The sequence below is a fragment of the Corvus kubaryi genome, unplaced genomic scaffold (genome assembly GCF_017639235.1).
Source record: "Corvus kubaryi isolate FWS band 111438036 unplaced genomic scaffold, C.kubaryi_AGA036_p1.0 37312, whole genome shotgun sequence".
NCBI lineage: Eukaryota > Metazoa > Chordata > Aves > Passeriformes > Corvidae > Corvus > Corvus kubaryi.
This window is the reverse complement of record NW_024581098.1, coordinates 1,365,026-1,392,975: the sequence shown is the minus strand read 5'-3', so window position 1 is coordinate 1,392,975 and position 27,950 is coordinate 1,365,026. Positions and strand designations below refer to the sequence as shown.

Genomic DNA, 27,950 nt, shown 5'->3' with positions numbered 1-27,950 from the left:
AACCCTTTTAACTCTTATGAAAAATGAAATGCTGAAAAGCCCCATGAATCACGACAGCTGTCCATAAGTAACAGGGAGAGTTCTATTGTCCATCTTGTCCCTGGATAAAATGAATACTTTACAGCAGAGGCTGTTCAGCTTGGCTAAAGAGTATGGGGAGAAGGGGAGGAGGTCACTGGAGATTTCGCACACTAATTTAATCTGGGAAAAGGACAGGCACTGCATCTCACTTGAACAGACTGGCGGCAATCTGGGCTCCCACAGAACTATCTCCTTTTGCCTGTGCTCTATTTATTCCTTATCTCTGTTTACCAACCGCTAGGTCCCTTTCATTCACACCACGAGGCCGTTCTCCTACTATCAGTCAGCAGCTGACACTGTGGAAGAGCCTCAAAGGCAAAAAAAAAGGGATCAAAACTAAACCAAAGCTGTATAAACAAAGCAACAGTAGAAGTAAATGCATAAATCCTAATTCTTAACCCAACCCACAGGGTGCGAACAGAACCTTCATAGTAAATCCAACAAACCCACCACAGTGAGCTATGGGCTACAGAGGAAATGGGAAAAGCCAAATATCATTCATGAAATCACCATCTCAAGCAGAAACATTGAAAATAGGCATTGGAAGATATTTAGCTGGTTTCAGGATAACAGGTTCATCAGTCCTGTGTATTCCTCAGCAAGTAATGAGGCACAGGTTCACCTGTGTGCCTGGTAAAAGACGAACAAGAGATTTTTCCACTTAAACCTTAGCTAACTTTGCACTCATTGCTTGTGATTTAGATTAAAGTAAGTAGATGCAACCACTTTAAAGAAAAATCTTTATCTGGAGATTGTGGTAATTTGGAAAACTTTATAGCTAGAACTTGAACGTCAATTTTTTATTGAAGCATTTGTCCAATTAATTTTGGCTTTAAAACTCTGGATTTTTAAACATCACCCTTTCTCAGTTGTTAACTTATACTTTTCACTCATACTCTAAGTTTTTAGCACTTAACATGAAATGCAAATGGGTGAAGACAAGGAAAGAAAAGATCAAGCTTGTGAGTCTAATAGAAGAGTAAAGTAATAAACTACATTTGGTGTTCTGGGTTAGGATTATTACAGTGGCTTAACCATGCGTAAGTCTATTTTCTAATTTCAGTAGTCCCTTATTTTGTACTCTTAAATTGACTTAATATGAGACAAGTTGTGAATACTCATAGAAAGACACCAATATTGTTCCACTGAAACAACCTAACTTTTTAAACCTACACAATCTGTAACTCCCAAAGTAGGGATATTCTTTCTGGAAGAGGAGTTATGCTTTCAGGACTATTCTCAACTTTACAAAAGTAGTGGTTAACAGCATATAGCCAATATACTGTCAACTGACTGATCAAAATAATTATAACAATTACAAAGAAAATGTTTCTCATTATCAAAGATGATCAACTGGACCTAATTTCAGTTTTGATTTTCACCTATGTGCATTATGAGCAATGAAGTCTTTACTACTTGGATCCTTTTTTCCAAATGAATTAATGAATTAAATTTATCCTTTCACCAGCTGCTAGGCAGCAGATGGAACCATTTCTGAAGCCTTGTTGAATTCAATCCATAAAACTCATTTCCTAGGATTAGCAGTCCAAAGTTTCTTTTAATGTTTATATACCGCTTGGGATTTTGAATTTCATGATGTTAAACTTTCAATTTAACTATTTTTTTTTCATTTCATATCAAACAAATATGATCGTTTGGATTTCTATAGCTTTAGAACCACACATTTCAGGTCACATAAGGACAAGAATTCATTTCAAAAGCAATCAAGTAATGCAAGATTGGGATCTGGGTTGGTTTTTTTTTTTCCTTTGTTTTGTTTACATTACAGCACTACCATAGTAACCATTTGTGTTGTACTCATAGATTAATTTAGACTGGTAAAGTTTTATTGTCTGCAACTTTGACGAAAACCTTTGCACAAAAATTTAATCTTGCTAAGCAATTTTTGAAAGTTACTGTGATCTGAGGCTGTATTTGCTATTCACAGAAAGATGACATTTTCCTGAATTAAGTTTTTAATGCACATAGTTTTTATAGTTGACTTCGTTGTAAGGTGGGTGGGTTTTTTTCTGTTTCTGAGGGGGAAAATAAAAAGTAGCAAACGGTGTCAGTTTTGTGAACACTTTAGTAAAGACGTTTTTCGGTGCAGTAACAGGAAATATTAATCAGCTGCAGTACCCTGGACAGCTCCTCTTCTTTCATTTTCGGTATTCTCACCTCTGCTACCCATCTCTGTCACGAGAATCAGAGATCAGGGGGCTTGAACTGCAATTTCGGTCACAAAGATCCCTATTCATAAATATCTGAACAAATTAAGTTATAATTTAACCAAAGTTTCTACTTTTTAGAAACCTACAAGAGAAAAAACAAAACAAAAAGACGCCCTTTCCCGCTCAGCATTCAAAGACATATTTTATTAAAAGTCTTAAGAATAAAACATCATGATGTCAAGTCTTCCTGTTATTCAACAAAGTAAATAAAACTTTAAAAAAAAAAGTGATTCGTTGTTGTGTATAACAGTGATTTCCGCTAATTTGGCACAAGAAATCTATATTAACTTAATAATGCAGTAAGCCAAGAAGGCCACATAATAATAATTACCATTGAGTAATTGAATATTTAGAAGGAGGAGGAAAAAAAGGAAGACTGGTAATCTTAGCCTGCAGGCATGAAAGTACTCTAACACAAAGATGATACTTACAAGTAAAAACAAAATGCTCCAAAACTGGGAAGTTAGGAGGCAAAGCCTATATTTGGAAATTCCCCATTCCAAATCTGTATTATTTGTTAGCCACCTTAGAGCAGAAATATATTATTGTCTCAGAGAAAGCTTTCATCATAAATGCTGTACTTTTCCTCAAGAATTACAAAACCACTGCACAGCCAAACCAAAGAAGACACATCTATGCAATTAACTTAAGTAATTTAATTGACAAAAGAGGTAGTAAATGGTAATTTTGAATCCCACAAAGATCCTTAACTAACAAAGTTCACCCCATACAGTTTTACAGTTTAAGGATAAAATCTGGGATTTGTGCTTTTATAATCTCTTAAAGGAAAAATTCACAGCACCTTGCACAAGATTGTCTTGGTATTTACATATGAAGGAAGACAAAAATCTGAACTAAGTGCTTCGTTAAAGACAAAAGAAAGTCAGAGAGAGAGAGAGAGCTATTGCTGATCAGTGTTAAACAGACTTTCTCTAGCATCAAATGCTATTTCATAAAAATTATCCTCCTGCAAAATGTTGTCCCAGTAGGTCCATTTCATTCTTCAACCTTGCCTGATATTACTGTCATTTAAGTTTCGAAAGATTTTCCTGACACATACATTCATTCTAAAGTAAAGTATTCTCTTTTTAAATCAGAAGCTCTTAACTCACTCTCTGAATCCCAAATAATTTAAAGAACAGAAATGCCATGCTTTGAAAGACCTTTTTTCCCTTAGAGTAGAGTTAATAAATATATTGATCAGCAATTTTCATTTCAAAAGCATTACACCATGATTTTAAAGCATTCTAAAACATCATGAGAAACCTCTCTGGTCTGTAATACAGAACTGCAAGTGAACCTGCATCTATCGAACAGTTCCTACAAATACACTGGTCCCACTCTCTCCCTCTCCTGCCTCATTTTTTTCTCTCTCTTTTTTTAAAAGCCAGTCTTTAAGTTCAGTAACTTTTCAAAATGAGAGGAAAAGTGTCCTTGTGATCATTTCCTCAAATCAAATAGCTAGAGCTGCAAATTTGCACAATTGTAAAATGTATATGAACAAAGGCTTTACTGAGGCAGTATAAATGCAATTACACCATGACATTTTATTCAGAAAGCCTTCTCAAAGCAGTTACAAGTAGCTATTTTTTAATTGAGGCCCAAAATAGCATTTAAGATAATGACCAAGCATACAGCATTAGTGTCATTTAAACAAAAAAGAAAAGTTTGCAGAGAGCATTTTAAACATGGATTAAACCCCCTCAATCTTCTTAATAAAAATCTCTCAAGATTTTAAAATCAGTATATGGACAGGATTATTTGCTTTTTGCAAGCTTAGAGCACAAACGAAAAAGAAAAGACAGAAAGTTACTAACAGTACAAGTTGCTTAAACATCAATGGGTTCATAGTGTGAAAAAGTTGTTAAACTTACTTTATTTTTGTTTCCAAAACTTATATGTTTCTCCTCCCTTGTGTGCTGAACTGTGCACTAAAGCTGTGTCTTTGAAAGGTAGTTCCCATGATATGACATCCAGCGCCTTTGACTGCCTAGAGATAAGCACCTGCGTTTGTGTCCCCTCTTTACGTCACACCTCCCTATTCAAACCTTCTCAATATGATTCACATTTGCACATCAACAGCCTCATGCGCATACACAGATTTTTTTCGGCTCTGGGCCCAAAACTTTCACTTTAATTTTCATCACATGATTGCTGTGGCATATGTCCTTCCAAACCTCCCATATATCAGTCATCATGCAAATGAGATGGAATATCACTCCTCTGCAGCAGATGGCCAGGGATGATAACAATGGCTCAACAGAGGAGATTCAATGTCCCTGACTTTATCGCCACGGCAACAACAACCTAAAATATATGTAATGGAAGTGGTGCTTATTAATTTTGCAGGCTCGAGTGTTCTGATTTTGTGAGTGAATGGGCTGAGTTAAAAAGGGGGCTGTGTCCTCCTGCCTCTAGAAGACTATCTATAAAAGCCAGGGACCTGGAAATTATTTTCAGTGACTAAGAAGGCAACAGCCTAGCAATTATTTGAGTAATTAGGTGTAATTCCTCCCTGTAGGCCTTGTACCCTCCTGTGCTTGTTTCACAGAAGCTCGTGAATTAGACAGGCACAGATACTGAAAAGAAAAGTGCCTCAAGATATAGCAGGAGAGCTTGCAGGAACTAAGCTTCAGTGATATGACACTTGGCCTCCACCAGGCTTGGTAAACACAAGCCCCAAGCCATAAGTAAATAGAGGCCCCACTCCACAAACACAGACCAATTAAAATTACAAAGGCGGCCACACTTCTGGGTGGGGCTGGGGGAAGCTTTATTCTGCCTTGGTCTCACTGTGAGCTGCACACATAATGGTCTCTTAGTTCGGAGCACTAAGTACCGTATTCCATTGCTATCTGTCACTATCAAACCCAAGCACAAGGCTCTCCCCGGGCTGTGAATTTCTCCCTAGGGATTGATCATGCACCTTTAAGGAAATGTTTCAAAGTGAATTTTCTGTGTGTTGTCTTCTGAATGCAAACCAGAGAGAAGAAGTAAATGCAGCAGTTTGCTATTTATCTTCAACAGATTAGCAGGCAGGAATAGCGATCACCATTTTACCCCTCAGCAAGCAAAATAGCCACAGTGTCTCTTCACACTGTTCATGCCACAATTGTCACATGCTTTAATACTTTGGGTGTGGGAGTAACCATTTGATTCCTCAGAAATAAAGTTCAGCTATAAACCGTGTGTTTAACTAAGGAAGTATACTTCTAAAAACTATTTGTCTTTTGTCCTGTTCCCCGGGGAAGACCTTAGAAAAATGGAGATTCCTTTGTCTCCCTCTGCAGTAGAGGGGAGGATGTTTAAGTAAAACCGATGAAACACTCTGGAAAAGCAGTGGATCCATCCTGTTAGAGATTTAGTGCAGAATTGAACCAAGGAACCTTGCTAGCCCTTACAGGAGATAATTCCTCAAAATTGGTAAGACTGTTGAAAGCAATTTTCAATGCTCTCCTAGTAGCCCACATACCCTGAGCCCTAAATTTAACACCAGAGAGGAGACATTGAGTGGCATCTGAAGGAAAATTGGGATGCCAGATGCTTTCTTGAAGTGAGTGATAGAAAACTTCAGAGGCAGTGCTGGGCCTGTGGATTCTTCTCTTCTTTTGTCAGGGCTCAACACCATCTCAGCATTGCTCATGTTCTCTAGTAGTATTTCCATTTTTTATTAAACCTGTCTTCCAACTGAAAAAAACTACACAGGCACATTTCTATTGTGCACTAATGTCATAAACTTACAGAACATTTATTTATTTATTTATCATGCGACTGTACATCACCCAGCACTCTCACCTTTAATAGATACCTAGTAATATTTACTACTGGAGTAAAAATGGGTTTAGGTCCCAAGAGAATAATTTAAAAAATAATAATTATAAAGTAAAGCTTATTGTTCATCTTTACCTCACACTTTAGTGTGGAGTTTGCAATTACATTTTCCAAACATAGTGTTGCAGATGTTTCTTGTTTCAGAAAAGCTCAGCTAAAATGAAAACCTAGACCTTTTTTTTGTGTGTGTATATGTCAGTTTTTTTGTGTTTGTGTGTCTGTGTGTGTGCATGTGCAATAAGATTCTAGAATTGTTTATGTCCGTGTTCTTTACTTGTGTATATTTCATTCTCTGCCTTGCTAATTTGAAATAATTCATGAACAAGGCACTTATGGTGAGATGAAGAGAAAGATTTGGTCCAAGCCTATGCAAAGCTCTGAAGCTCCTTGAAGTGGATCTGGAGTTGGACAGAAAGCCAATACACAGAGCACTTAAGGAATGATGTTTTCCTGACAGCTTGTGTTATTTATGGGACTGGCCACTGTCTTCTGAACCAGATGGAGTTTTTTCCTAGCCTTTTTTTTTTTTTCCTTTTTCTGTGATCTGCTGTGCATGGCCTTAATTGATCATAGACACTGGCATTTAGGTCATTGTCTTTATTTTTTCCAGGGTCAAGTATAGTCCTGGACTGTGAAGCACCTCATTTACCTTAAAGATGCAGCTCATTTAACAGAGCTATTCAGAGCCTCTTGAACATGGGAAGAACATGGGACTGAGAGGATGAGTAAAATTTGTAGATACAGATTACTTTTTCCTGTATGATTACTATCTATATAGTTGCATGTGTAGTGCCATGCATATTGAAAACTGCTTCCTAAAAACTGGATTTGAAAGGTATTTGTTACATTCCACTGAAACACTTAAGTAAGAAAGAAAAGATCTTTGTCATTAAATCAATCCTAATTAAAGTTCAGATTTAACACAATTTAGCATTTTGCATGGTTTGGAGTCCAGTAAGTAATGGAAAACTGGCAGATTGGATTGTGTTCAGTATCCATTAAAAAAAAGTTCTTAGGATGTAAGTGCTTAAAACTTAGCAAAACTTTAGGTTGCAGCAGTCACCCTATTTTAATCCTCTAAGCAATAGGAAGTTCAAAGCTTCCAAGACTAATGAGAAAAATGTAAAAAACCCAAATATCCCCCAAACTGCTACTTAGGTAAAAGTGAAATATAATAGGAGAGAGTGATGTCTTGCTGCAGAAACACAAATGAAACAAATGTGCATTACAATATGTAGTAGTTACTATTCAGACTTGTCGTAGTAAGAAATTGTGCATGAATGCTCAGGTGCAAGACTTCATAGCCTTCAATTGATAAATAAAATACTCCTCAAAGACCGCAGACAAAAATGTAAATTAATGGTGGTAATACATCAGATAAATCAGACTGACAAAGAAAACTTCCTTGTAGACTGTACACCAGTTACCTGACTGCTATTCAAGTTCAGGGAAAATTTCAAAAACTGCACAGAATTTTAAATAAGTACCATGAATATTGTACTAAATACTACTAAAGTTTTCAATGTTTTCACCTGAATTTAGCTTATCTTCCAGTTATGAAGGAGAGACTAGTAGAGTAAAAAAAGTAGTTTTCCCTCCTCTGCAGAAATAGATGTACTTTCTGTATCCCCCCATCTTACCAAATGATATTCCAGATCTATTTAAAAGAGACAACCTTGTTTCTGATTCTACCTCCCAGACAAAACAGAGATGCCTAAGAGACATCAGGAGACAAAAAATCGAGAGTGACGATAATTATAAAGAAACTTCAACATAGCAGATATATTTCTACTTCTCTGAACAGCTATGAGCTCAGCAGAATCACAACTAAACATTCCTGAAAGGGAGAGGCACCAAAGAAATCAGAGAGATTACATGAGACATATTGAATAACAAGCAATATGGGAGATGAAGCTTGATTCTTCACAAAGAGATAAGGGAATGAAATATACTCTGCTGGTGCCAGTAAATTCATTGCACGTGTTGGCATCATCAAGCACCAAGTGCAGAGTCATTATAGACAATAACATTGCCAAAGTTGCCAAACCCATGAAGCACCTGGTTGAATAAAAAGAATAAATCAGCCTGGAGTGAGTTATTTTACCAGGCTTATGCTGAGGAAAGCTGGCAGATATATACATAACATAAAAACTACAATTCATTAAACATTCAACTTTGAAATGACATTTAGAAAATGTACTAACCATGTTTGTACAACATATTACTTCAAAAATGTCAGTTTAGAGGAATAGAAAGGAGAAGAAGAAAAGATACCTGAAGTAATATTAACTAGGGAACAATTATCCAATTAAAATTATATATTGGCTTGTGGGAATGTAAAGGTTTTCAGCATGTTCTCTATGAAATGCTCTATTCCCTAAAATAACAGAAAGATTTCATCTTCTCTCTAGCCAATTTCTTTCTTAAATGTTTGCTCAACATTGCCCTAGAGAAAGCCAGCAAATTTTGAAGTACTCCTTTCCTGCCAATAGATTATATCACAGAAAGCTGAAAACAGACATTTCAGGTGAGTTTTCTTGAAGCCTCTTAGTGCAGGCATGTACCCAGTTCTCTCAGGCCTTCTATAAACATACGCAGAGGACTATGGAACACTCTCCAAGCAAAGGATGTAAAAAAGTAATCTTAATGGAGCTTATTGTTGGGATTGTACCTCACTGACAGCGAGATTAGAATAGTGCTGGATAGAGTTGCAGTTTTATGAAACTCAGGCAGATTTAAAACTAGGGGGAAAAGAATTGTCTTTTTGCAGTCTTATTTACTTTAAAATATAGCCTTAATAAGTAACTGAAAACAGTTATTTAATAATCACTGAAAATTAGGTGTAGGTGATGTCAAATACGGATTAATCCTTTCAAAAACTCACATAATAAGGCTAAATAGTAACAAATTTTCTCCACTCTTGCTGCTAATTAAAAAAAGCTTCAAACACATCCTTCTCCTAATCATTGCATTATTAAATGCATAAATAAAAAAACAATAATCATATTGCTATTGTGGTAACTTTCTATTCTAGATACTACCAGATTTTCATTTGCATTTTAGATAGCTGATCAGCTGGAAAAATTCTTTTGAGTCACAATGCTGGATCATGTCATATATTAGTAATTTTCAAGTCTTGACTCAGAAAGCAAAATTATTCTGTTTATGTAAACCTTATTTTAGAGAATTTTTGACTTCTAAATTATTGATCTGTTTGCTGCCTATTTTAAGTGTTTGTGAGGGTATGTGCCATTCCTACCTTTCACACACCATCATAAATTTTAGAAGGTGCCATAAATGTAAGAAGTAGGGGTGATGCCTCTAACTTCTACTGTTAGCCTCGAAAAACTTCACCATGAGTATCTGCAGCATCAGACTCTTGTTTGGGAATATAATTATTTCTAACAGACCAAATGAGCCCTGACAATGTTAATACAAAGCTCACCTAATCCAAATAGTACTGAGAAGTACAAAACTCAACATAGCCGTCTAAATATCTTGATCTCTGTCTTTCCCTCAATTCCCTTCATATTTTTCCTTATGTATTTTTTATTAAAGCTTACCTATCACAACTAGGATCATTCCAGTTTCTGTTTGGGAAACACTCTTTCTCTGATTTGGACTTGCCTGCAGGCAAGTGTGTCTGCTTGCTCTGTTTCTGTTGCTCACATGCCACGGTTTTCCAGATTAGAGAATTCAACAGGTAAACACCCATCTGCTGAACACCTGTCTTGCACTCTAAGTTCCTGTCCTCATATTTCCTTTGGCTTCCAGCTGTGGCTCTTCAGAGTTTTGCAGTTGATAGCCATGCCTTGGGAAAGCGCCAAGGCAACCTTTTCTGCTGCTCTCTCAGCAACATACACAAAACTCCAACACCTATTGCCAGCAATGTCTTACATGATCCCTGACAGCTGCTTCCTCCAGGGAAATCCTGCACATCATTTTCCTTCTCCTTTCTGCTTATGTGAAGAACATAGTTCTTCTCCAAAGAAAACCCTAATGATGTTCTTGAAACATCTTAGCATTCTTGGGTTTTAAAAATTCTATGTGGTGCACCAAAATTCAAATGGGTCTCAACATTAATTATCACGATGAAAACAGCCAGTCGAAAGAAGCATTTTTAAATATATCTTTTGTGGATATAAAGACAGAAAATATTGGCATCTTCTTCCTTCTTTAACTCGCCAGGATTTTGGCACAGGATTTTCCTTCTGCTTCTAAATTTTTAAGATATATTTTATAGAGATATCCTATTAAAACCACTCTGAGTTGTTCAGTAGAACCATCTTCCTAGTACAGAGATTTCTATTATATTTTTTAAATCTTGTCAAGTTTCATTGTTTTTAAAATTTCTGAATTTATATTGTTCAGGGTTTTTAATAACATTAAAATAATGTTGCTGAACTTTGAATAAGTTTACTGGAATGTGTTCAAAGAGTTAAATTATGCCATAAGACAGAGTGATCTCATAAGGACATCTTAAGCGTTGAGTGAAAAGGATCCAAAGTCTGTGTATGCAATATTTTGAGTATATGATCACAATCGGATTTAAATTTACATTTTGTGAATCTTGTTAGGATTTTAAAATACCTTACTAATGCAGTAAACAATTACAATACTTAATGTTATAACACAGTGTCCGCACAGAGTGTGCAAACTCTGGCTGTCCAAACAGCTATAAATAGGCACATGTAAAATGATTTCTGTTTTCAAGTATCTATGTGCAAATATATATTTTATATAAACACGTAAACATATATATGTAATGTTTTTGCATAATTTATTTAAGCCTTCAGGGCAGAAAAATCTTCTTTATAACACTGAAGAGATAATTTTAATAGAATGGAAATAGTATTATAAACTTTTTCCCAGCAGTTTACACAAAAGTAAAGGAGAGCCATAAGAGGGGTTTTTTGTCTTTTTTTTTTCCTCAGTGAATCAATGAGACCTACAAGAATGCCTGGTCTTTAATCATAAAGTATTTAAAAAGCTTAAATCCAGAAAGGGATAACAACCATCTGAAAAGAGGGGGAACTATATTTCCACGGACTAGACTTGCTTTCTTTTCTTACACACTTTGATGAACAGCCTACATGGCCGGAGGCTACTCTGGACCTAATCCTAGGAAATGAGCCAAGCGTGATAAATAAGGCTGAATGCTGGGAGTGGCTAGTGTAAACCACTGTGTCATTAGTCACTAGCCCTCAGTAACTAAGTATATGTTTTCTTCTGGCATTTCTAAAAGCAGTCTTTAAATTAAAAGCTCAGCCATTCCCTCTGTGTTGGAAATGTCAACCAAGAATATGCAGAGAGCCCCAGAAACTAATCACTTGCTCAAAAACTCCAGGTAGATCAACATGTGAATTATGCTCCGCTTTGAGAGATACACCACACTCCCAAACATGACTTGCTTTTGAAAATATTGATCAGACTGCCTAGTCCTATGTCCATAAAAGTCACCAGCAAAATATTCTTTCTGTCAGCAGCAGCAGAAAAATTAGCCCATCCCTCCTAACAGAGAAAAGGCAACAGGGTTTTTAATTAAATCATTTGAAAATAATTTTAACTAATAAGGGCAGATATGGCAGCAACTGTAAAAATCTCCAAAAACCTAAAAATTTAAACGTGTTAATTTTTCCTTACTCACTTAAAGTTTGTAACAGTTAAAAAACTTGTCCTCAAAAAAAAAAAAAAAGCTAAAAATAAAACCTAATCATCACACCCCACTAAATAAACAAAAAAAATCCTCAGCTATTCTTCTTTGCTTTTGGAGAAAATATGGCAATTTGTATTCCAATTTTACAAGCCAAAGTTACAGGGGGCTAAAATAGGGCTTTATAATGGAAGTTGATTGCAACCCTAACTATAGAGGGGCTACTGCCTTTCCATAATAAAGAGCTGCACATTTCCAAGGAGGGGAGGAGAATACTGCTCTGCATGACTTCTTGCAATTTTGCTTCTTTAAATTAAGGTTGTGTCTCGGGAACTTTCTTAGTTCTTTTGAGCATAAAGTTTGATATTTCACTTCATGTGGTTTTAATTCCGATCCTAGCACACTGGCATTTTGCAGTTGATACATTTTAGAAAGGGAAAATTAGGAAGCTTTGCACTTTGTCAGAGCTGCGATCTTGGATTAGTTTGGGGTTAGTGGTTTTTTGGGGGGATTTTTTTGTGTTCTTTTGTTTTGGGATTTTTGTGGTTTTTTAGGCATTTTTTGGTGTGAAACATATGAAAAGGCCATGCAGGCTAAAGCAGCAATTTAAATGTGTTTGGATTGAGTTTGCTTTCTTTGTATTGTCTTCTTGCATAATGGTAGAATGATTTTTGGCTGTTTAAATTTCAGTCTGGAATGTGTGTTGTTTTTCTCTTTTCTGGGTATAAAATGGGTGAGACCACAGAGACAGTGTCAGGAATGTAAACTGTGACCATAATAACCAGTGCCCAGGTATGATATTATTAGCCTCAGTTTTTATTGCAACAAGGTTTGACTAGCAGTAAATGTTTTTCAGTCAGCTGGATGTTTCACTACCATTAAAGGCTACTGACAAACAACAAACAGCAAGTAAAAGGATGAGATTATGCAATTTAAATTGGGATTGTTTTCAAATAATTAGAAGTCATAGTGGTGTGAGTTTTTTTCAGTGTCTTCAAGGGAACACAGAAGAGATGAGATATGGTAAAATGGACATCCTTGGAGGAATGATTTAATTGCATGTAAATTCAGATATACAGTCTAGTCTCCCAAACTTTGGTGTAGATTAAAGTCCATTCTTATCTGTTGTTCGTTGCTTCTAATATCTGCAGAAAGCCATTGAGCTAGATTTTGTGTTATGTCTATGATTAGTGAACCTAACGCTTTTAAATGTTTTCATTACAGTGATAGGTGAGAACACCCTTCCAACTTAAAGAGCTTTGCATTAAGGCATAAAGCAGGCAAATTAAGAGCCTACCACACTTAAAAGCACAATTCCTGGGTATAAAGACGCTTGCCTTTTTAGACACAGGAGGCAAAAAACTTCACTTGTACAAAAGACAGGCTTTTTTCTTCATAGTTTGGAAACTCTTTGGAGCAGAACTATAATGTACCAGTGAGGGTTGCTAAAAGATTCATGCATTTTAATTCTTTTCTGCAGTATTAAAATCTTAAGTGACTATGGAGGAAATTAGTTTAAAAATTTAATTCTCACACATGTTTATTAATTGAAATGATGGAATAAAGGACTGTATTTAAAGACGAAATTTACATTTCACATTTACAAAATGCCTCCTAACATTACTGCCTAAGTACCTAATGTGTATTTCTTTGTGTATTCTTTCTCTAGAATACTCTAAAGACCAGCTTTTCACGTTAAAATTATCCTTTCCAAATATTAATGAAAACAGTAGAATTGTTTTTCAAAAGTCTTTTTCAGAAAACAAGAGTGTGAAAAGGGTACTATTATGTTACTAGAAGAGAAAACTGGAACCATGTCTTTTTGAGTATCCAGGAAAAATATTTTCTGGTTTAGGTACTCAAAGTGCAAAAAGAAATTAATTATCAAGTCATGAACAATCAGTAACATTTTTTTCCTCTTCAAGTCTGTGTATGAATAAACATGTGAATAAACATGTGAAAGACTTGTCATAAAATATCAAACCATACCTGGAACACATTACAACCTTTTTTTGTTTTACAAATCAGTTCTAAGTGTAGAATGTTTCAGTACTTTTTATAATGCATCTAAACTATAATTTTATGCAGCAATTGTGATATCAATGTTTGATTGTATATGTGCAACATTGAATTCCTTTTTACCCACAGAAACAGAGAGCTAAATTATAAGGATAAAAATTTAAGTCCCTTAAATAAAAAAATGTTATCTCACATTTTCAAGCAAAATACACAAAGTAGGTAATTGAAGAAATGTACATTCAGGTGATTTTATTCAAATGTGAAGCTAGTGTGTCTTCCAGGTTGTAAAAAAGAAGTAGCAAATGTACAAGATCCATGCTAATTGATAATCCTCATCTTCATAGTTCAACCTTGCATTAAGAAAATAAGTACAAATGCAATTCTTTGAGTTAAGCTTTATTGCTCATTTATTCAAATCATAGTAAGAATTATATATTTAAATTGCTATGACTTTCATCTGTCTTTACTCATCTAGGTTCTGCAAGAGTTGATTAAAATACAGTGGCATAAACTCTGTAGACCTCTAACTCCATAGAATACACTGATATTAAATTAAAACTGAGTAAAGCCAGAAAAAATCTACCAGATCAACCAATATTTTTAATTCTGCTTAGTAGGTGCCACTGACTAAAAACCAAAATGCAATCATAAATTCACCAGGAATTGAATAAAAAAAGAAACATGTGATTGTTTTCCTAATTAACTTACCAAAGATATGACTAATTTTATAATGTTTTAAAGCATCCATATGCATTAATTTGTATGCTGCTGTATGCAGAAAATCAGTTAAGGAGAGAAATTTTGCTAGGGTAAGCATTGTCAAATGCAGAACAAGAATCAAGGAGCCCATAAGTATAATGTCTTCTTCACAAAAAGTTATCTTTAAATAAATCCATGACCAGAGTTAAATCCATTTAAGCCAGAAAATACAAATTTAGACCTTTAATGTATTACTCACTTGGTTTTTTTTTTTATAAATTTAAAATTTACTTATAATAAAAATTTACTTATTTCTATTGAAGTTATTCTGTTCTTTTTCTTGAAGGCCCAAATTTACCATAAATTATCAGTATGTCCAGGAGTTTAAACACACCAGACTCATTCATACAGAACACTAAATGTTCTGTCACCAAGAAAATGTCTATCACTGGGACTTTACACATTTCAGAAAGCCTGACAGCATTCCTAGGAAAAAAGTGTGGTTCATTGTCAAATGTTGACTAGGAACGGCACAAAACTGCTTCGTAATTGCTAGTTTGAGTGTTGAGACAAGTCTGAAATTATGTTCCAAAAAAATAATAAACAAAAAGTACTCATTTATATTAAAAGAACAAAATAATTAAGATTTAAGGGACAGTAGCAAACCTTAATAGTGTATTTCAAAAATCAGCTGACAGACACTGCTTGTTAAAGAGAGAAGGTTTGATGTGCTAGCTGTGAGACTCATGATTTAGTGATTACTCACTTTTAAGTTCGTACATGGAGAGTTGCAAGGGGCTACCTGACCTTATACAGTATTCAGATGAGAATGCTGAGATCCAGTGCAGAAGTGTTACCTAACAAGCTCAGAATTTATCTTCTTTCATTAACTTTAGACCTTAAACATAATACAATATTTTTTGTGGCTTAAAAGTATATAAGCATCTGTTAGCAGAAGCCCTTTATTTCACATAACAAGAGAATTCTGTTTATAATGTGTCACCAGCTGCTCAGTCAAAATGGGTTCTATTAGAACTAATTTAATTTTACATAAGTTGATCTATTTGCATTCTGAGTCTCCAGTTAAATGACTAGGTACTATTTTGTAGACTGATCTTGCTTCAAGCCTCAGTGTATGGACAATGCTTAATCAGTGTGTACATCAGGAAATAAACATAATCAGCAAGTGCACTAATTAAGCCAGGAAAATTTTGCAACATGCATACACTGTATGGATTAACAAGGCAATTCATTAGAAATCTTAATTATGGAATATTATATTTTCCGTACATTTTATTTTATGATGCTTCAGATGAGTTTTCTCTAAATACAGAAGCCATCTACACTTCTCAAAGTAGACAGGGAGATCCTTTTAACTCAGGCACATCTGTGTAGCCTCTAGTCTGGAAGCCTCTATGGAAAACATGCTTTGTTATCTCCAGCCAGATAACCTGATACGCTCTCTTAAACAAATGGTTGCTAATCAGATGTTAATATGCAGATGATTGAAAAATAAATACAAAATAAAACATATAGATAAAAACTTCATTTGGTGATATGGAACCTCTTCTAACCCTTAAAAAGGGTTTTTAACATGTTTATTTCTGAAAAGTCAACAAATAGGCACCTAGAGCGTGAGATGCAGCACTCAGGTTTCAATGCAAAAAGCTTCCATTGAACTCAGCATGCTTCAAGCTTTTAGTATAAACTGGTGGCAAGGCTCCAGTCTGAAGCAGAGATGTCAATAAATTCCAAACCTGCATGGTGGTAATAACGCTGCTTCTCTGACTCCCTGTGTAACAAATATTGCATCCTACTCTACAGCTTCATGTAAACTCCTTGATGAAGGAGTTTTTTGTGTTGAATAAAGGAGATTGGGCTCATTGGAAGTACAGGAAATCAACCAAGGAGTTTTTAACAGCAGAAGTGGACTTTATACGAAGCACTTTATTAGTCAAACAGAGGTATTATAATATAGCTGACTTCTGAAGTTGTTCTGCACTGATGGAGGAGGACTCAGAATGTTAGCACAGATTTCTTCTGTGTAGCCAAGAAATAGGCTATTTCAGAGCTGCACATTGGTAGGATCATTGTACCATTTCCAAGCCTTGCACATACAGCTTGCAGGGAAGGCTACCGTGATTTTAAAAAATAGAGACGTGATTCCTGCAGCACCTTCTGAAGATGGAGAGGGGCCCTGTTTCCACAGCAAAAGGACACATAACTATGCTAAGTAAATAAGAAATGCTTAACGGGATAGAATGTTTATATATAGCTGTTCATCTGTCAGGTGCTCCACAACCAGATAGTCCCAAGAACGTCTCCTGGAGCACCTGTACATCTGGCTCATAACTCCAGTGTGCAAATGGGAGAAACAGAAGAGTTGAAAGTCCCCTAGCATATTCTTTTTAAACCTTAGGATAGAATACTGTGGATATATTTACAGCACACTCAGCCAGCCAGGCTCATAGCTCAGTGCCTTAGAAAGCCCCAAGCTGCCTAGAGAGACTGCATGGGCGATCTAGCACTTCAGTAGCTCCAAAAGCCGCAAGTGGTAGCTGCAAAGCTGATACCAAGAGCAGAAGCAAAGAGGTAGAAACATAGCTCTCGCTCTTTGCTTTAATCCTGCTAGCAGATTGCTCTCGGTCCGAGACAGACACACAGACGCCGCTAGCAGAAGGGCAGCAGAGCCAAACAGCACAGGCCCACTCCGAGCTCTCTCTTTTATTCGGGGGAAGGGAGAGGGGAAGGCAGGGGCGGACCCAGGGTAACTGGCCAATTGGCCACTGCTCCAGAGAGTCAGTGCTTTTTACAACTTTTACCCGCGCCGGGAGCAAAGGCGGTCTCAGAGCACGTGGCTCAAGCAAGTCAGGGCATGGCTGCGCAGTCTTGGGCCTGGCTGCACCTCAGGGGCAGGCAGCAACAGAATACCATGGAAGGAAGTTTCTACACAGGCCCAAAACATAGATCATTCCTCCCTAACATGATATAAGGTATCCTTCTTGCCCTATTATTAACTCATTCTTTGCTCCATTTCCGTCGTTCATCTCAAAATCACTCATGGGAAGTGCACATATATTTTCAGCTCTATAGATGCAATCTGGATAAACTATCAGGAGATTCATTGTTGGGAAATATTCTAGTCATCACAAGAATGGGTGAAATGAGGTTATGAATCTTGGCCATTACCACAGCCAAGCTTATTTCTTAGATAATAGGTGTAGCTAAATTGCAGTATTAATTTAGTTTAGGTCTGTCTGAATAGCATCAAAAGGGCACAGTTACATGTTTTCTTTTTACCACAGTACAGGACAAATTTTGTTCTTGTTTGTACTGTGCTTTGGATGTAAAATACTGGTTTGAACTGCCTCTGTCTTCAGCCCCTGATACCTCTCATATTAAGTAGAATAAGTCAATTGTAACTTTACCATTAATTTACATGAAGATGAGTAAAGTCTAGGGCTTTGACTGTAAACTTAAAAACTACTGTCAAATAAGAGTTACTCTCTGGTCTGTTGCTAGCAGAAATGCCAAGCAGTGCCCATATTAGGACAGTCCCTTGGCATATGCATGAGTCATAAACGTGTCTTTTGGCCACTGCTTCATTTGTTGCTCATTATGTTTGTTGTGGACTGGTAAAGCAGATATAAATAGAAAAATGCTTACGTAATATGATGGACAGATTATGTTTAAACATTTTCAATAGCCTAGCCAAAACCTGACAAAGTAGCTGTTATTGGCATCTGAAAATTCCCATCTCATAAAGGATTATTCATGTATATTTAGGCCATGCTTACCACCTTATTTGTGGCAACAGGCATGAAAAAAAAAAAGTAAAACCAGGGGCTAATATATTCAGTGTAAGCACTTAGTAGAGATATGAAATATTCATGTGTGGGACACAGGGCTTAACAGCACAATAAAAATGCATTCCCAAAACAGAGGCCAGATCACTTAAATGAGATGGAAAAGGATATGTGACAGCACCAAACCCTTGTCCAGAGTTCTGGCCTAAAGGCAATGAAATAAGTGAATTGACAATCTGGGTAAAGCTTTTGTTGTTGAGAGTAATAATTCACATATTCTTTGCATGAACATGACAAGTGAAAATTACTTTTACATCCAGTTCCTCCTTCTGTTCTAAATCAGCCTATGATACAGATAAAGTTTTTTTAAAAGGACACTGGCCATCGTCATAGTCAAACAGTATGGAAAATAAAAGATTAAAGTTCTGAAACTTCCCTAATCCTGTAGCCATACTTCTTTTCACATCACAGATTGTACTTATTGCTTTCTTAAGACCACTAAATTACTATAGTGCTTCGGTTTTAATTTGAATTAAAAAATAAAGTAGGATACCTTTTAAAAAAGTTTACTTGAAGTATAAATTAATTTGCATTAGTTTATCAGTTACAAAGTATATTTGCCTTTGAGCAATGACTTTGTCACATCATCAAGTCATGGAAAATTCAATCTGTCATAGGCTGAAGGGCCAAACTATAATAACTTCATTAGAGCATCACAAAGGGAGACACAGGAAATTATATTGACGGTAAATTATTCCTCTCAAATCTCAACAGTTAGAGGACTTTTCTAATAATATCAATTTAGAAGAATACAATCCTATGTCATTGCTGATTTCACAAAGTGTAGAGGTCATGCTGAGCAAGTGTGGACAAAATTGTTTCTTCATTTGACTGTATGCTATAAAGAAGAGATTATCCCAGACTTGTTTCAGGGACCACTTTTTTACTTATATTATCTGAAGTCTGAGATACCAGCAATGGTGATAAACAGACGTTGCTTACATGTAAACAGTGCAAATAGGCAGGTTTTCAAATGATGCAAAACTCTCTTGAAATATATGTTAACACAGGCCTTCATAGGGTCGAAAGTCTTTGTTCAGAACTGTGGTATTGCTAACTGGGTTTATATATAACCAAATTTAATCGATTTAATAATTAAATGATAGATATTATCCTGAGCTACACAGCAAGGGGATTGCACTGCCATACAGCCAGGCAGAAATTGCATTAATGTCGTTGTGAATGGAAATTTTGTGGGACTGGTTTAAATGAGTGCATCTGGTTTAAGCCTATGGCTCAATTTAACTCAAATAGGTAAATCAAAATCAGCAAATTTTTCAAACACTTCAGGTTCACTATCTCACTCAGAAAAACATTCTGTAACCACCAATATTTGCACATATAAATAAATATTTTGGACATTAAGACAGAGGTTTTCCAGATGCCAAGAGCTGACATTTGAAAATATGGTCCTAAGTGTCATATACTACCCTTGATTGATGAACACAGATCACAATGACTTCACAGAGAATTCTACACACAGATTGAGGGTAAGGTATGACTGTAATAAAATGAACATTAATCTATGAACAGTGTTGTTCTCCACCATAGGGCAATGATACATTCACCATAAACCTTTTCCATCTGTCAAGTGCACTGCAGTGTTCTTCTGCCTACACTAATATTCTTTCATATTTATACCAGTGGTTTTTGAACACCATGTCAGGCTGAATTCAAAATATACCAAATAAAAATAGGTGGTGTTAAAATCCAAAACTGGCTTGGAAAGAAAGCCTATAACTTGCAAACAGATCTGTCTTCAGGCTGAACAATGAATTCCAATTAGCAGCATTAACATCACTAACATACAAATATTGTATTTATTGAAATAGTAGTCTGTAGTTTCTCATATGGGAGAAAAAAAAGCACGTGCTAAACCACTGACAGAAGCAGAGTTCAAAGGATGTGGTCAACCTCCATACCAACAGTGGAGAAGTGAGGTCTGCAGTATTTCTCCTCCAGTCCATTAGGTTTATTCCTCAGTCTGAGGTTATATTGGTCGTATGTGTGAGTGTACAAAAGACTTACTTTTACAGGAAACACCTCAAAGCAGGTTCATGGCACAGGGAAATGTGTTGAAGCAAATAATGAAAGACAATACTCTAACACTCATTTCTTCATTTGCTGATAATAATTGAATTTAACGTAATAATATTATTTGATCATTTAAAAAGCTGGTTGAATAATGAAAATAATTACTTGTCAGTATTTTAGTACCAATTGATGGAAAAATGTGAATAGGTCACAAAATTAAACATTATTTGACTATCTATACAACTAATTGAATAATGGAAACATTTATTCACCAGTAACATATTCATCTAGTACAGAAGAAAGGAAACAAACAATTTGCAAATCAGACCTACATTAAAAGGATCTGATGAATATGTGTAATATTGTCCAAAATTTTTGTTATTGTTACAAAGAATATGAAAGCTTACTGAAATAATGTTGTCATTTACAATGACGGAATTTCAAAAGGGAAATAATTTGGCTAGAACACACTGGTGTCATTAATCCACTGTATATTTAACTTGATGAATGGAATGACATTTCAAAGCATAGAAGGAAGAATAATCTCATATTTTAGGTACAGGACCAAGAACTAGATGACCTCTTTTCTACTACTAGTCCTATCATCAATTATTTTCACAGGATTTTCACCTCCCTAGCTGGAAATTACTTGTTTCTGAGCTAATTACTTCCACCTAAGGTGAAGCTATGAGCTTTATTCACAGTCGAATGAATAACTAAGTACCCTTAACTACCTTTGAGTTAGGGCAACTGTAGTAACACGGGTATAATTAACTGAGGCTCAGAAGAATAGAATACTTGAAAGAAACAATATTCTTACAAGGTATCTCACTTCAGATTCCTCAAGGGTTCCTGTGAGGGGATCTTTCACCAGTAAGTGAAAGCAATGATTAAGTGTGAATAACTTCAGCAGTTGTTGATGTTACTTGACACTTTAAAAAATAATCTGCCTGAAACACGTGAAACCAAAGTGGTTGGAAGTACAAATGTAAAACTGTGGAAACCATCTGCAACTGGTGATTAATGCAATCATCAAGTTCACTTAACCAGCGCAGGGTGATGAATAAATCCCTTTCGTCAGGAATCTCTGTGTATCGAAAATGTCAAGTTCCCAACATCTTTATCTATGAGAAAACACCAGTCCTTGGCAGATGCAGTGTGCTTTCATTACAGTGTCATTAGGGGCTTGGAAAGCTGTGAGTAACTTCACCCTGGACGAGCAGCATTCAGATCTTCTCTCTGAGCTTTGTTTCTAATTGTTGTTAGCCAGGCTGTGAACAAGAAAGACTTTCTAGGGCACAGCACTGGGTGAATTTTATAAAGGGTCTTTGCCCGATTCTCTTCATCAACTTCAATTTATTGTCTGTGTTCTCTGCTCCTGAGTAGAAAGCAAACTTAAAAGGTGTGAGATATATGTTCTTAGCAGAAACAGGATACTGGGACCACAGCAGGAAACCAGAATTAAGAAAAGGGCAATGTTACTGTAAAATACTAAAAATAAAAGAAATTGTTTCTCAGGATTTGAGAAAGGGACCAGTTTCATCCTTGGAGGATCAGATGTCTGTTTATTTTAATCTGAAAAGGACTCCAAAATGTGTGAACAAACTTAAGACTCTAAGCATAGCTCTTTCCCAAACCAAAGCAAAGGCTAACACAACAAAAACCTCAAATGATAATTTTTGATTATTCAGAATTCAGTAGCAACTGTGTTGTTTTGTATTAAGGCACAATACCAAATGTCAACAAGAAAAATCAGCTTGAAGTTAATGTTTTAACCTTTTTTGTTCTGACGGAATTGGATTTCCCCCCACACCTTCCCTTTTCAAAGAGAATTCATGCAAAACTGGCCACTTCAGTGGAACATTTTGACTTTGACAGAACTGCACATTCTCTGAGCAGCAACACCAGTCAGCCCTTAGCTATAAAGCTGCATATAAATTAATGACTTCAACAAGCTTGCAAAGCCAAAAACTGAATTTTAATATGGACCTGTACTTTTTTCTGTATCTTCCTCTTCAGAGTACAGTATAATATAATACAGGTGATGAATATTTATTCAACCCTGATTATACTTGAGCCGCATTAGTGTACTTTAGATTAAAGCTCTGTTGTTTCTACTGCCAATTCTCGTGAATGGTAATATTTTACATTTTAGATCTTTTGATTTACACATAAAGATATACTTATTATAATGTCTGACATATTAACCCTCTTTCCTCTTCTACCTACTATTCATGGTAGTATTGTATTCATTCTGTGAGTTATTATATTTAAAAACTTTCTTATTTACTGCAAATGTAGAAATTGATATAATTAACTATGCATTCAGTACAAAATTTAACTATTCAGACTTAAAGTAGGATCTTAGTCTTCTAAAAATATTTAATTGCCAAACACCTGGGCATATTTATTTTTAATTTTGAATTAGTATAAAGTTGAAGCTACTGTGTAGTAAAAAGTGGTGGTGTCTCCACAAACAACACAGAATCCTACAAGGTACGAGCAACAGGAAGCCTGACCATGCAGCACCTTTAGATGCCAAGAATGTGGCTTACTGAAGCCATAAATTTAGTAAGGCACCTGTGAAAGCCACCAAGATGTCATCTGTACCCTCCAAGACACTATTTCTTTAACCAGTCCTCTCAGAGTACATTGGACTTACAGACTTGGTTTATAAGATATTGGAGAGAGAGGAATTTCTGACTTAGATGCAGGTTGGTATGACTAGGTGGGAGGCATGAAGTACACACCTAGGTGGTTGCTATACCAGATAGTGCCCCATGAGCTGGTGCTACAGGGAAGGTTTGCTATGGTTTTTTGTGTGTTTTTTTCATTGTTTGTTTGTTTGTTTGTTTGTTTTTAATAGACCAATAGAGAGAGGATCAAGCATCTTGCCTAATCATTGTCACCTGGCGTTCTGAGCCTAACTTCATCATTTACACAGCTAAGCCTTACAGACAAGTGGAGACTCATCTACATCTACGAGTTCATCAGTGAGGGAAACATTTCTTCCCAGCCCCAAACAACTGGTGCACTTGCAAAGAGTAAGCATAAAGCTCACTGTAAACTGGCTAAGATTAGAGCAGAGAAAAAGTACTGTTATCACCCAAGTACACTGTAAATCAACTATTTTCCATCCATTTCAAACACTTCACCAGGTAAGTGGTAACATTTATCACTATAACCAAAATCTTGGGAAATCAGAAAAAAAAAACCAGAGAAGATATAAAGGAGAAAAAACTCCATACTAAAAATTTATTTCTCCTCCTGGCATTATATGTGCTTTACTTTTCTTCATTCCATTTCTCTTTCTTACTCCTCACATAAGCAGGTTACCCAGACTTTTAAAATGTAAGAACAACGAAAAGAAAATTGGACATATATAGAGAAAAGTCCAGGCAAGCATCCTGCAGCCAGACAATAAATATCATGCCAGAATCGGATACTCCTGCAAGATCTTACTTGCAGTACATGCAATGAAGTGCTTTCAAGGTACAAGCACATCTCAGCCTATTGAAAAAAATATGTTTGCTATACTGCCACTGCAAATACAGAACGTTTTCTTACGTTTGTGCATCTGTCAGCATCTGCTCCTCTGAACAATTATCATGGTGCACTACAGTGCAAATGAAAGAAAGTAACGGTGTTAAAAGTCGTGATATCTGAAAATGCAACTATGTGAGAAATTAAATACTGTATGAAATAATGAAAAAAGTGGATTGAAGAGAGAAATCGGGTAGGTCACTAGTCATTATTTAGACTTCTATATTGATAACAGCTATTTGTCTCTTTCTGAGAACATCTTATAGTGTCAGTGAATCTGTGTACAACATAGAGAAAAATACCAAATTTCCTGATCTAAGTAACTAAGAGACAGTCAAAGCAAGAGAAAGAACATAACAGTGCCAAAAAAAATTATGCAGCAAAACAAAGGCAGACACTAGCAATATTACAGCCACCTAAATAAAACTTAGGTGGAACGTTTGCAAGCTATTTTTACCTAGGCATTTGTAGAAGGCAATCACGTTTTCAGTTATATTTCCTAATGAGCTGGTCTAGAGACAAACTGAGCAAGTATCCTCCCTACCAAAAGCTGTGTTTCAGAACAGTGGGTTTCAACATTCCCTCAAGAGGGCTGTCACCTCACTGCAGCTGAGCAACTTAAGCGTGCAGGTCCATTTGGACGCTCAGCTTGTCTTAGAAGGCCGAAAATTACAGACACAAATGGCACTTATGAAGAATCTAGAAGACCTTCAACATCCTCTGAGACCAACCCAAGCAGTCAATTTTCATCCCCAGGAGACAATTTCCCTTATGAGAAAAAAATGCGGAGTAACCAGCTTCATGATGTAACAGCTACAAAGAACTTCAGAAACTCATCACAAATGAAATATTAATGAGGCAGTGGATGCTAAAGAACTCAAACTGTATGCACTACCAGAAATTAAACTGTTAAATATTTTGGCTAACTGCCATTTCAGTGATCATTAGACTGAGATTTTTGGCTAGTAAATTCAATATCTTTAATTTTAATCAGATTTGAGTGTTTGCAAATGATGCAGCTGTTGCTATAAGATAATTAAATAACCAAATAGCCAACAACTTTAATTTTAGGGGGTTTTTTTGAGAGATTTGAAGATTAGACCTATTTGCAAACTCCTCAGACCCCACTGCTCTCATCACAGAGAAAGAAATAATCTCAATTCATGAGCTGTGTGCAATTTATTTGCTGTCTTAGGTCAGTTCCGAAGAAAGTATGACAGACTTCACAAATCTTACCATCATAACAGGCACCTTTGTTCTCAATCTCAGCAAAAAGCCAAAGGAAACCACAGAGATGTAATTGTGCACATCTGCTCTTACAATTGGTCCCACTGAAAACTCAAGCCGATGGCCTGGATCAATAGGAAGGAATTCACAGTTCTCACTATTTGCACTGACTCATTTTGTTTGTTTGTTAGTGGTCCCTCTACACCGAGTTGTGGAGTTAAAAATAGGATTACATTTCTTATTTTGAATATGATGCTTTTACTGAGTAACACCACTGGAAATCAATATATATTCAAAGAAAATCAACTGGCTCCAATAGAGTTACCCAAGATTTGTCTGGGCATAGAAGTTATGATAACTGGCTGTACAGGTTGCTGCTGATCTTTGGCTTGGTAGGCAAATTTAGGCTTAGTCTGTAGTATCAGAAGCAGCAAAAGATTTATAAGAAAATAATGCAAAGTACAGCTCTCTCCTCAAGTTTGCAGTATGTTGCTTTGATTATACTTAAATATAGTATCTTGAAATAACAGTACCAGAATGACTGTAGCTTACAGGGACTACCCTGAAGGATATTCTATCAGGGAGAACTCCAGCAAGCATTAAATCCTGGCGAAAACAAGTGTTGCTTTCGCAACTCTGAATAATGTTTCTATTCTCCAAGTACATGTGACTTCAATAGGTATCCACGTTCAGAAACACAGCACAGCAGCCCAGAAGAGGTCAAATACCTAAAATTCTTTGGCGTGTCCATAAAGCAGCACAAGGTACAGCATGAAATATTACAGGAAGTGTAGACATAACTTGACTCCGTAGTGACGATATTTAGATTCAAGAAAAACAAGAGGCTTTAATTAAAGACTCGCCTTCAAAATCATACAGAATCTCTTAGTAACACTGTTATGAAAGTCAAAAACCCATCCTAGGTGTCATCAGAGTAGCCACATTTTTTTTGCTGCATTTGTATGCTAATCACATAAGAAGCAAAAATAGGCTTAGATTGGAAATCAAAGATTGGTTGTACACAGGTAATAGAGTGCTCGAATGCTTTATTTTAAGATAGAAGGCTCTTGAACCAGGCTTTATTATTGAACTAAGACTATCTATCCTTTTTGACACTTTTTAAATTAAGTTCTTCCTCTAATTTATGTTTTTGTCAGCTTTCCTCCTTTACCTGGCTTTAAACTGATTTTTTTCTCTCAAAGTAATAAACCACTTCGGAGAGGAGAGAAAAAAATTTTAACGACCCTAGGAATTCAGATTAACAAAATGGATCATTTGTATACAGCTGCAGAATTATGAAACCTTTTGAAGTAGAGAGAGAGAGTCTTCAGCAATACTCTGGTTCTACATATTGCCACAAAATTCCTGTTAGTGCTCCCTACATTCTCAATTCTTGACATGTTTTAGCAATACCTCATCCTTTTGGTGCAAAATTAGGAGGTCAGAGTTAAATCAAAGGGATAATGTTAAGGTCAAGACCATCAATATACTCTTTTATTTTTAATGCTGTGATGGATAAACCCCACTATGCCTTGTACCAAAGCACCAAACAAAAGTCTGGGTGAGCCTGGATTTGCACCACCAGTCATGTTTGACTCTTTACTGGCTGCACAGTCTGCCTCCTTATTATTGCTAATCCAACCTGTTTTCAAGCATGGTCTGCATCCCATCTGACTTCAGCAGAGATACAGGGAGCTGGCGCAGGCAAACAGAGCAGGGTAACAGCTGCAGCCTGATGAGTGATGGCAGCCAGATAATCTACTGTGATGTCTTGTTGGAGAAAATTTGGGACAATGTAATTTCCCCAGTTTGACATGGAACCCTTGTCAGAGTAACATGAGGCTCTACACAGTACACCCAGCCTCCGGATGCTGTAAGCAATATTTCTTTCTCTACTACAAAAATTAATATTGCATGTGCATGCTCCTAAGGTGGCTTCACTTTTTCAGTAGTTTACACATTAAAGATATGAATACAGATTGCAAAAAGATCTATTCAAGAGGAAAATGATAGCAGCTCACACTTCTTCCCTGCTTCCCTTGTCTCTCTTTCCCTGTCTCCAATGTGATCTTAATTCTTCCTATCAGTGGGTCATGCTGTAGGCTTTTTTGAAGCTCTTTTTAAAGTAGATAAAGGGAAAATAATTTTTTTTAAAGGAGTCACTGATGTGAAAAATGATCTGGTTTTCCTCCATTAAATAGAGTCATGTTCAAAAAATTGTGCAAATATCCACTTCTCATAATCCTGTTTCAAAATGGTATCTTACTTTGGCGTGTCTTGCAGGGTTCCTGGTTTAGCATGAGAAAGAATTACAGGTTTGAAGGGCTCTGAATTCTTACAGAATAAGGCTTCATTAAGGCAGTTTCACTCAGAGAAACATCCAATAACAATTTTAATGGAAATACTCTTTCCAACCAGGTCCCTCTGTGAACATTTTCTTTATATATTACAATATACTTTCAGTACAGAAACTAAGCATACTCAACTAAAATTAAAATAGCAATTAGGCAGGATCTTAACTTGCCTTCAGAACCTCAGTGTGTCCTTTTAGCTTTTTATAAAGTTTCTATGACTCTTTGAAACTCAAACTCCCTCCCTGGATTTTTCAGCAGATCTTTATTCAAGCACATTTTTCAGATTTATTTTGTACTGAGAGCTGTATGCTGATTTTTGTACACCTTTTCATCAATGTTGGCCATGAGAATTTAGATAAATGTAAAACAAAACCTCAAGTAAAGAATATGAATGTCCTGTGTGATTCACTAC

General features: G+C 36.1%; 1 protein-coding gene across 3 annotated transcripts in view; it reads right to left on the bottom strand.

The window, feature by feature from the left end:
* ST18 (ST18 C2H2C-type zinc finger transcription factor) overlaps positions 1-27,950 on the bottom strand; it is a 169,881-nt gene that overhangs the window by 95,704 nt on the left and 46,227 nt on the right. Inside the window, exon 1 of one of the 3 annotated variants that reach the window (XM_042029026.1) lies at positions 4,187-4,285. The exons of the other annotated variants lie outside the window; for them this stretch is intronic. The gene's annotated coding sequence lies outside the window, so the exon portion shown is untranslated. Of the gene's footprint in view, positions 1-4,186; positions 4,286-27,950 lie in introns of those variants that run through there. 3 annotated transcript variants of the gene reach the window in all.